General features: G+C 37.2%; 1 non-coding gene across 1 annotated transcript; it reads left to right on the top strand.

The window, feature by feature from the left end:
- Positions 1 to 887: 887 nt before the first annotated feature.
- Positions 888 to 995, top strand: LOC127746377 (small nucleolar RNA R71). The gene has a single exon (XR_008007996.1). It is a non-coding gene; the product is annotated as a small nucleolar RNA R71 (small nucleolar RNA).
- Positions 996 to 9,824: the final 8,829 nt, after the last annotated feature.

The raw sequence follows: 9,824 nt of genomic DNA, 5'->3' as shown, positions 1-9,824 counted from the left end.
TCTATGGTCTCTATATGAGCCTCAGATTCCTTTAAGTCCTCAATAAGAAACTCCTTTCTGTCTGGAGGACACCCCATGAGGTCTTCCTCATTGGGATTCACGTCCTTCCCTTCCTCTTTTGATTCAGCCATTTTGATTATATCAATGGCCTTGCACTCTCTTTTTGGATTCTCTTCTGTATTGCTTGGGAGAGTACTAGGAGGAGTTTCAGTGATTTTCTTCTAACCCACTTGTGCCTCCAAGTTTCTAATGGAGGACCTTGTTTCATTCATGAAACTTAAAGTGGCCTTAGATAGATTAGAGACTATGTTTGCTAAGCTAGAGGGGCTCTGCTCAGAATTCTCTGTCTGTTGTTGAGAAGATGATGGAAAAGGCTTGCTATTGCTAAACCTGTTTCTTCCACCATTGTTATTATTGAAGCCTTGCTTTTGTGGATCCTTCCATGAAAAATTCGGATGATTTCTCCATGAAGGGTTATAGGTGTTGCCAAAGGCTTCACCCATGTAATTTACCTCTGCCATTGCAGAGTTCTCAGGATCATAAGCTTCTTCTTTAGAAGATGCTTCTTTAGTACTGTTGGATGCATTTTGCAATCCATTCAGACTTTGAGAAATCATGTTGACTTGCTGAGTCAACATTTTGTTCTGAGCCAATATGACATTCAGAGCATTAATTTCAAGAACTTCCTTCCTCTGAGGCGTCCCATTACTCACAGGATTCCTTTCACAAGTGTACATGAACTGGTTATTTGCAACCATGTCAATGGGTTCTTGAGCTTCTGCAGGCGTTTTCTTTAGGTGAATGGATCCACCTGCATAATGGTCCAGTGACATCTTAGAGAACTCAGATAGACCATCATAGAATATATCCAAAATGGTCTACTCTGAAAGCATGTCAAAAGGACACTTTTTGGTCAACTGTTTGTATCTTTCCCAAGCTTCATAGAGGGATTCACCATCTTTTTGCCTGAAGGTCTGAACATCCACTCTAAGCTTGCTCAGCTTTTGAGGAGGAAAGAACTTGGCCAAGAAGGCCGTGACCAGCTTATCCCAAGAGTCCAGGCTATCTTTAGGTTGTGAGTCCAACCATGTTCTAGCTCTGTCTCTTACAGCAAAGGGAAAAGCATGAGCCTGTAGACTTCAGGATCTACTCCATTAGTCTTAACAGTATCACAGATCTGTAAGAATTTCGTTAAAAACTAATAGGGATCTTCTGATGGAAGTCCATAAAACTTGTAGTTCTGTTGCATTAGAGCAACTAGTTGAGGCTTCAGCTCAAAATTGTTTGCTCCAATGGCAGGGATTGAGATGCTTCTTCCATAAAAATTGGAAGTAGGTGTAGTATAATCACCAAGCATTCTCTTTGCATTATTGTTGGGTTCGGCCATGTCTCTTTCTTTTTTGAGATTCTCTGTAAGGTTTTCTCTGGATTGTTGTGCTTTAGCTTCTCTTAGCTTCTTTTTCAGAGTCCTTTCAGGTTCAGGATCTGCTTCAACAAGAATGTCCTTGTCCTTGCTCCTGCTCATATGAAAAAGAAGAAAATAGAAAGGAAGAGAAATCCTCTATGTCACAGTATAGAGATTCCTTTATGTGAGTAGAAGAATAGGAATGAAGGAAGAAGAAGAAAAATTCGAACACAGAGAAGGGAGGGTTTCGAATTTTGAGAAGAGAAGTGTTAGTAAATAAATAAATAAATAGAAGAAAATAAGAGGGAGAGAATTTCAAAAATTACTTTTGAAAAAAAGTTAGTGATTTTCAAAAATTAAGAGAAGAAATAAAATTAAAATTAAAATTTGAAATAATTAGTTAATTAAAAGAATTTTGAAAAAGAGTGAGAAATTTTCAAAAATTAGAGAGAGAAAAGTAGTTAGGTGGTTTTGAAAAAGATAAGAAATAGTAAAACAAACAAAAAGTCAATTAGTTAGTTGAAAAAGATTTGAAAATCAATTTTGAAAAGATAAGAAGTTAGAAAAGATTTTGAAATTGATTTTGAAAAAGATATGATTTAAAAAAAAGATATGATTAAAAAGATATGATTGAAAAGAGATTTTGAAAAAGATTTGAAAAGGAAATTAAAAAGATTTGATTTTTAAAATTAAAATTGATTACTTGACTAACAAGAAACTAAAAGATATGATCCTAAAATTTAAAGATTGAACCTTTCTTAACAAGAAAGTAGCAAACTTCAAATTTTTGAATCAATCACATTAATTGTTAGTAAAGTTTTCGAAAATCATGAAATAAAGATAAGAAAAAGATTTTGAAAATCAATTTTAAAAATTTTCGAAAATAATGAAAAAAGTGGAAAAGATTTGATTTTTGAAAAAGATTTTGAAAAGATAGGATTTTTAAAATTGAAATCTTGACTTGACTAACAAGAAATAACTTATTTTAAAAAAGTCAACCCAAAGATTTCGAAATTTATGAGTAAAATAAGAAAAAGATATTTTTTATTTTTTTTTTTGAATTTTTAATGAAGAGAGAGAAAAATAACTAAATGACTCAAAACATAAAAATTATGAATCAAAACACATGATGCATGCTAGAACACTATGAATGTCAAGATGAACCCCAAGAACATTTTGAAGATCATGATGAACATCAAGACTTATTTTTGAAAAATTTTCAAGAAAAGAAAAACATGCAAGACACCAAACTTAGAAATTTTTCATGCTTAGACACTATGAATACAAAAATGCATATGAAAAACAACAAAAGACACAAAACAAGAAAATATGAAGATCAAACAAGAAGACTTACCAAGAACAACTTGAAGATCATGAAGAACACCATGCATGAGTTTTCGAAAAATGCTCAAATTTTTAAAAACATGCAATTGACACCAAACTTAAAAATTGACACTACACTCAAACAAGAAACATAAAACTTTTTGGTTTTTTTTATTTTATTAATTTTTTTGGATTTTTTTCAAAAATTATTTTTGGAAAAACGAAAACAAATAAAAAAATTTTGAAAGATTTTTGAAAACTTTTTGAAAAGAAAATTACCTAATCTGAGCAACAAGATGAACCGTCAGTTGTCCAAACTCAAACAATCCCCAACAACGGCGCCAAAAACTTGGTGCACGAAATTGTGATCTCAATGGCGCCAACAACTTGGTACACACAATTGTAATATCACTCTTTTTCACAACTTCGCACAACTAACCAGCAAGTGCATTAGGTCGTCCAAGTAACAAAGTCACGCTCCTTATTGTCCACTGGAGTTTCTAGTGTCTCCTTCATGCTACGTTCTTCATTAGATTCTGCATATGAAGCCATGGGGGTTCCTTGAATGTCCGAACGTCGGAAAGGTAATCGATTTATCGCTTGATCCAGGTGTTTAAGTATGAAATCGTATTCATCCTTGATGATTTCTTATTCAACTATTTCTTCATCTTCAAGTACAAAATCCTCCTTGTTGTCTTCCTTCACTAGTTCTTCAACCACGTTGTCAACTTCAAGGGTCTCTACTACCTTCACCTTTAGTGCCTCCTCTAGCTCCTTATGAAGTATGGATTCGCGAAGATGATCATCTCTCTCTTATTCCATGTCAATAGTATCATTGGGATCATGTTGCTCTTGGGTTGATGGATGTGGGTGCTCTTCCATGGATGGTGGTGATGGGATGGGTGGATCATTATGTGGTTGAGATGGAAGTGCATTGGAGCTTGAGGGTTGAATATTAGGGGTAGAGAGTTGGTCCATGCGGGATATAAGTGCTTGAAGAATAGAGGTGAGACTAGTGATAGAGGCAAGTGTGCTCTCCATGGAGGTTTGGGGTAGGTAGGAGGGTTCATTTGTTGGGAGAAAAGGCTCATAACACGAAGGTGGTTCCACTTGATAAGAGTATGGAGATGGTGTATATTGAGGTGGTGGTTCTAGGTATGGTTCATATGGTGGTTGGTGTGGTGAATAAGGATTGAGGTCATATAGAGGTGAATGGTGGAAAGGGGATTGTGAGTGTGGTGGTTCAAAGCTATGTTGAGGAGGTGGTTCATTGGCATATGATGGGGCTTGTTGGTAACTACAAGGGGGTCCACCATATCTATCAGCTTGGTATGCATTGTAGAGTGGTCTCTGTCCATGGTATCTTGGAAGGTGTTGTTGCCTAAAGGGGTTATCAGATCCTCTTGGCTCCATCCATCTTTGATTGCTTAGACCTTGATGCATAGTCCTGTTATAGCTTCCATTCCTTTCAATAAAAGTAGAACCAAACTCAAAGCGAGAGGGGTGAAAATTCATAGTAGTTATCAGAAATAAGAAGGGAAAACAAAAACAAATAAACAAGTAAAAGAAAAATATTTACAATAACCAATAATAAGGCACACGTTTGCAATTCCTCGGCAACGGCGGCATTTTGACGTTAGGATTTTTGCTAGTAAAGAATTTTATAAAAATAGTTGCATTGTAAGTATAGCTTCTAAACCAACAGAAAATCCTTTCGTACAAATGTTTGGTTGTCACAAGTAATGAACCCAATAAAATTTATAAACCGAAGTATTCAAACCTCGGGTCGTCTTCTCAAGGAATTGCAGGGAAGTATGAATTATTATTGGTTATGGAAAACAGTATTTTTGGGTTTTTAAAATGTTTTGAATAAGAGAAATAGATTGCAGGAATTAATAAACTAATAACTAATAAAACTCTTGGCAAGGTATGAAAACTGGAAGTCCTATCCTAGTTATCCTTATCAATGGTGATGAGAATTATAATGTTACTCCCACTAAGTCAACCTCTAACTATGAAGGTTAGTCAAGTGGACAAATTAATCTAATACCTAAAGTCCTAGTCAACTCCTTAAGGAAAGACTAGAGTTATAGGAATCTAAATTAATCAGCAAGAATAATAATTATCAATCACGATGAGTTTGATAACTCAAGAGTTACCAATTAATTAACCAAAGCCAATACTAAATAATCTAAATTAAAAATAAGGAAAAGCAATCATGACTCTGGAATACCTCAAATTATATTGAATTAAGAAAATCCTAACATGAGCCAAATAGGCAACATAAGTAATACAAGCATTAAAGCATCTGAAAGTAAAAGAGAAAATATACAATAAAAGGAATATTGAACCTGATGAAGAGTTGAAATCCTAAATCCTTTAAGAGGAATCCTAATCCTAAATCCTAAGAGAGAGGAGAGAACCTCTCTCTCTAAAAACTACATCTAAAACCTAAAATTGTGAGTAATGATCGAATCTGAAGTGATTGTTGAGTCTCTGCATGTTCCCTTACTTTAATCTGTATTTCTGGGCCGAAAACTGGGTTGAAATGTGGTCCAGAATCTCTACCAGCGACTTCTGTAATTCTACAGATCGCGCATGTCACGCGGCCGTGTCATCCACGCGATCGCGTCAATTAGCGTTTTTCATACCACGCGTGCGTGTCGTCATTGCATTCGTGTCGTTCATGCAACTTTTAGTCCGCACGGGTGCGTCAGGCACGCGAACGTGTCACTATGATTTCTTCCATTTCGCGCGGTTGCGTGAGCCTTGCGACCGCGTCACTTCTTGCTGGTCATCTCCTCAATTCCTTGTGTTCCTTCCATTTTTGCACGCTTCCTCTTCATTCCTTACGCCATCCTTGCCCTATGAAGCCCAAAACACTTAACACACAAATCACGGCATCGAATGGTACGAAGGAAAATAAAAATATACAACTAAAAGGTCTTTAGGAAGCAAGTTTCAATCATAGAACAATTCGGAATAGGATCTCTCTATCCTTTTGCACACTGTCACCGTGCCTAACATTCGTGAGTTTAAAGCTCGTCACAGTCATCCCGTCTCAGATACAACTCGGAATACCACAGAAAAGGTTTAGACTTTCTGAATCTCGGGAATGCTGCCAATTGGTTCTAGCCTCTACCACGATGGCTCTAATCTCACCGATTTGAATACTCTGTTGTCAGGAGAGGCAAGTCAAATCTGTGGATCAGAGACCCAAGAGACTATACTCTGGCTGTCGTCCAATGACTACGTTGAACATCATGTAGACTGCTTGTGGTTGTCAGGCACGCGGATCTTGGCTAAGCGAGTAAAGAAGATAGTGGGTGATTGTCACGGGTCACTCCTTCATTCTGACTTAACTGGATTAAGTACGAGAGTATATCTTGGAGAAGAAGTAAGCATGAATTGAAAGAGAAACAATAGTACTTGCATTAATTCATGAAGAACAGCAGAGCTCCGCACCTTAATCTATGAGGTGTAGAAACTCCACCATTGGAAAATACATAAGAGAAAAAGGTCTAGGCATGGCCGAATGGCCAGCTTTCCAAATGTGAAAAATGGCATAAGATCCCAATACAATAGTAAAAAGTGTTATTTATACTAAACTAGTTACTAAGGATTACAGAAAATAAGTAACTAAGTGCAGATAGTGCAGAAATCCACTTTCAGGGCCCACTTGGTGTGTGATTGGGCTGAGCATTGAGCTTTAAATGTGCGCATGCCTTTTCTAGAGTTAAACGCCAGCTTGGATGCCAGTTTGGGCATTTAACTCCAGTTCTGGAGCCAGTTTCAGCGTTTTACGCTGGAAAAGGGGTTTCTCGCTGGCATTTGAACGCCAGTTTGGGCCATAAAATTTCGAACAAAGTATGAACTATTATATATTGCTGGAAAGCCCAAGATGTTAGCTTTCCAGCCCAATTGGGAACGCGCCAATTGAACTTTTGTAGATCCAAAAAAACGTGTTTGAGTGCAGGGAGGTCAGAATCCAACAGCATTTGCAGTCCTTTCTAAGCCTCTGAATCAGATTTTTGCTCAGGTCCCTCAATTTCAGCCAGAAAATACCTGAAATTACAGAAAAACACAAAAACTCATAGAAAATTCCATAATTGTATTTTTTTCATAAAAACTAATAAAAATATAATAAAAAGTAACTAAAACATACTAAAAACTACCTAAAAATAATGCCAAAAAGCGTATAAATTATCCGCTCATCACAACACCAAACTTAAATTGTTGCTTGTCCCCAAGCAACCAAAAACAAAATAGGATAAAAATAAGATAAAAGACAATAAATTTCAAAATATTGATGAAGCTTAGTTCCAATTAGATGAGCGGGACTAGTAGCTTTTTGCTTCTGAACAGTTTTGGCATCTCACTTTATCCTTTGAAGTTCAGAATGATTGGCATCCATAGGAACTCAAAATTCAGATAGTGTTATTGATTCTCCTAGTTTAGTATGTTGATTCTTGAACACAGCTACTTTATGAGTCTTGGCTGTGACCCTTAGCATTTTGTTTTCCAGTATTACCACCGGATACATAAATGCCACAGACACATAACTGGGTGAATCTTTTCAGATTGTGACTCAGCTTTGCTAGAGTCCCCAGTTAGAGGTGCCCAGAGTTCTTAAGCACACTCTTTTTGCTTTGGATCACGACTTTTACCACTCAGTCTCAAGCTTTTCACTTAGACCTTCATGACACAAGCACATGGTTAGGGACAGCTTGATTTAGCCGCTAGGCCAGGATTTTATTCTTTTGGGCCTTCTTATCCACTGATGCTCAAAGCCTTAGATCCTCTTTACCCTTGCCTTTCAGTTTAAAGGGTTACTAGCTTTTTTCTCTTGCCTTTTGGATTAAAGAGCTATTGGCTTTTTCTGCTTGCTTTTTCTTTTTCTTTCTTTTTCTTTATTTTTCACCCTTTCTTTTTGCAAGCTTTGTGTTTTTTACTGCTTTTTCTTGCTTCAAGAATCAATTTTATGATTTTTCAGATTATCAATAACATTTTTCTTTTTTCATTATTCTTTCAAGAGCCAACAATTTTAACATTCATAAACTTCACTATAAAAAATATGCACTGTTCAAGCATTCATTCAGAAAACAAAAAGTATTGCCACCACATCAAAATAATTAAACTATTTTCAAGATAAATTTCAAAATTCATGCACTTCTTGTTCTTTTGCAAATAAAAACATTTTTCATTTAAGAAAGGTGCGAGATTCATGGAATCATTCATAGCTTTAAGACATAGACTCTAAACACTAATGATCATGTAATAAAGACAAAAACACAGACAAAATATAAAACATAGGAAACAAAAAACAGAAAAACAAATAACAAGGAGATTAAAGAACGGGTCCACCTTAGTAATTGTGGCTTCTTCTTCCTCTTGAAGAACTAATGGAGTTCTTGAGCTCCTCTATGTCTCTCTTCTTGCCTTTGTTGCTCCTCTCTCATGGCCTTTTGGTCCTCTCTGATTTCATGGAGGATGATGGAGTGCTCTTGGTAGTCCATTCTTAGTTGCTCCATGTTGGAACTCAATTCTCCTAAAGAGGTGTTGAGTTGCTCCCAATAGTTGTGTGGAGAGAAATGCATCCCTTGAGGTATCTCAGGGATTTCTTGATGAGGGATTTCCTCATGCTCTTGTTGAGGTCCATGAGTGGGCTCTCCTGTTTGCTCCATCCTTTTTCTAATGATGGGCTTTTGAGATGAATCTCTCCATCTCCCATAACTCGGAGTTGGAAGCAACTGCCTTCCCTTTTCTCTTCCTAGAGGTTTCTCCGGTCTTAGGTGCCATTGATGGTTATGAAAAAATAAAAAGCAGAGCTTTTTTCCACACCAAACTTAAAAGATTTGCTCGTCCTCGAGTAAAAGAAGAAAGAAAGTATTAGAGGAAGAAGAGATGGAGGAGATAGAGGTGTGTGAATGGTTCGGCCAAAGGGAGTTTTAGGTGGTTATAATGTGTGAAAATAAAGGAGTGATGAGAGGCTTATATAGGAGTGGAGTGGAGAGGGAATTATTGTAATAGGGGTTGGGTTTGGGAAGGAGATAGATTGAATTTGAATGGGTAGGGGTAGGTGGGTTATATGATGGTTTTGGAGGAGAAATGGAGGTGATTGGTGGAGGTTATTTTAGGGAAGAGTGTTATAGAAAGGTGTGAAAAGGAGAGAAAAAGAGTTGGGGTACGTGGGCATCCTGTGGGTTCACAGATCTTGAGGTGTCAAGGAATTCTGGTCCCAGCACCTTTCTAGCGTTTAAACGCCTTCTGTAATGCCAGCTCTGCTACCTTTCCTGGCGTTAAACGCCAGGCTGATGCCCCTTTCTGGCGTTTAACGCCAGCCAGACACCCTTTTCTGGCGTTAAACGCCAGTCTGTCTGCCAATTCTGGCGTTTAACGCCCAGAATACAGCCAGACTGGGCGTTAAATGCCAGTAAGCCTGTCCTCCATGTTGTGCTGTTTTTTATACTATTTTTTATTTCGCTTTAATTATGCAGCTATTTTTGTGACTCCACATGATCATCAACCTAAAGAAAACATAAAATAACAATGGAAAATGAAATGAAAAAGTAATTAACATAGATAAATAATATTGGGTTGCCTTCCAATAAATGCTTCTTTAATGTCAATAGCTTGACAGTAAGCTCTTACAGAGCTTCACAGATACTCAAAGCATGATTGTGCCCTCCCAACACCAAACTTAGAGTTTGAATGTAGGGGCTCTGCTTGACTCTGTATGGAGAGAATTGGATGAAGCTTAGTGGTCAGTGGACGTCCATTGAGGTCTTCCTCTCTGAAAGTCACTGCCTCCTCCTCTTCTATAGGTTCGGCCACTTTGGATATATTGATGGCCTTGCACTTTCTCTTTGGATTCTCTTTTGTATTGCTTGGGAGAGTACTATAAGGGATTTCAGTAACTCTTTTACTCAGCTGACCCACTTGTGTCTCCAAATTTCTGATGGAGGACCTTGTTTCAGTCATGAAACTGAGAGTGGTCTTAGATAGATCAGAGACTATGGTTGCTAATCCAGAGAAGCTCTGCTCAGAATTCTCTTTCTGTTGCTGAGAAGATGATGAAAAAGGCTTGCTATTGCCA

Source organism: Arachis duranensis, chromosome 3 (assembly GCF_000817695.3).
Source record: "Arachis duranensis cultivar V14167 chromosome 3, aradu.V14167.gnm2.J7QH, whole genome shotgun sequence".
Taxonomy (NCBI): domain Eukaryota; kingdom Viridiplantae; phylum Streptophyta; class Magnoliopsida; order Fabales; family Fabaceae; genus Arachis; species Arachis duranensis.
Note: the sequence above shows the minus strand (reverse complement) of the source record. Positions and strands in the feature narration are given on the sequence as shown.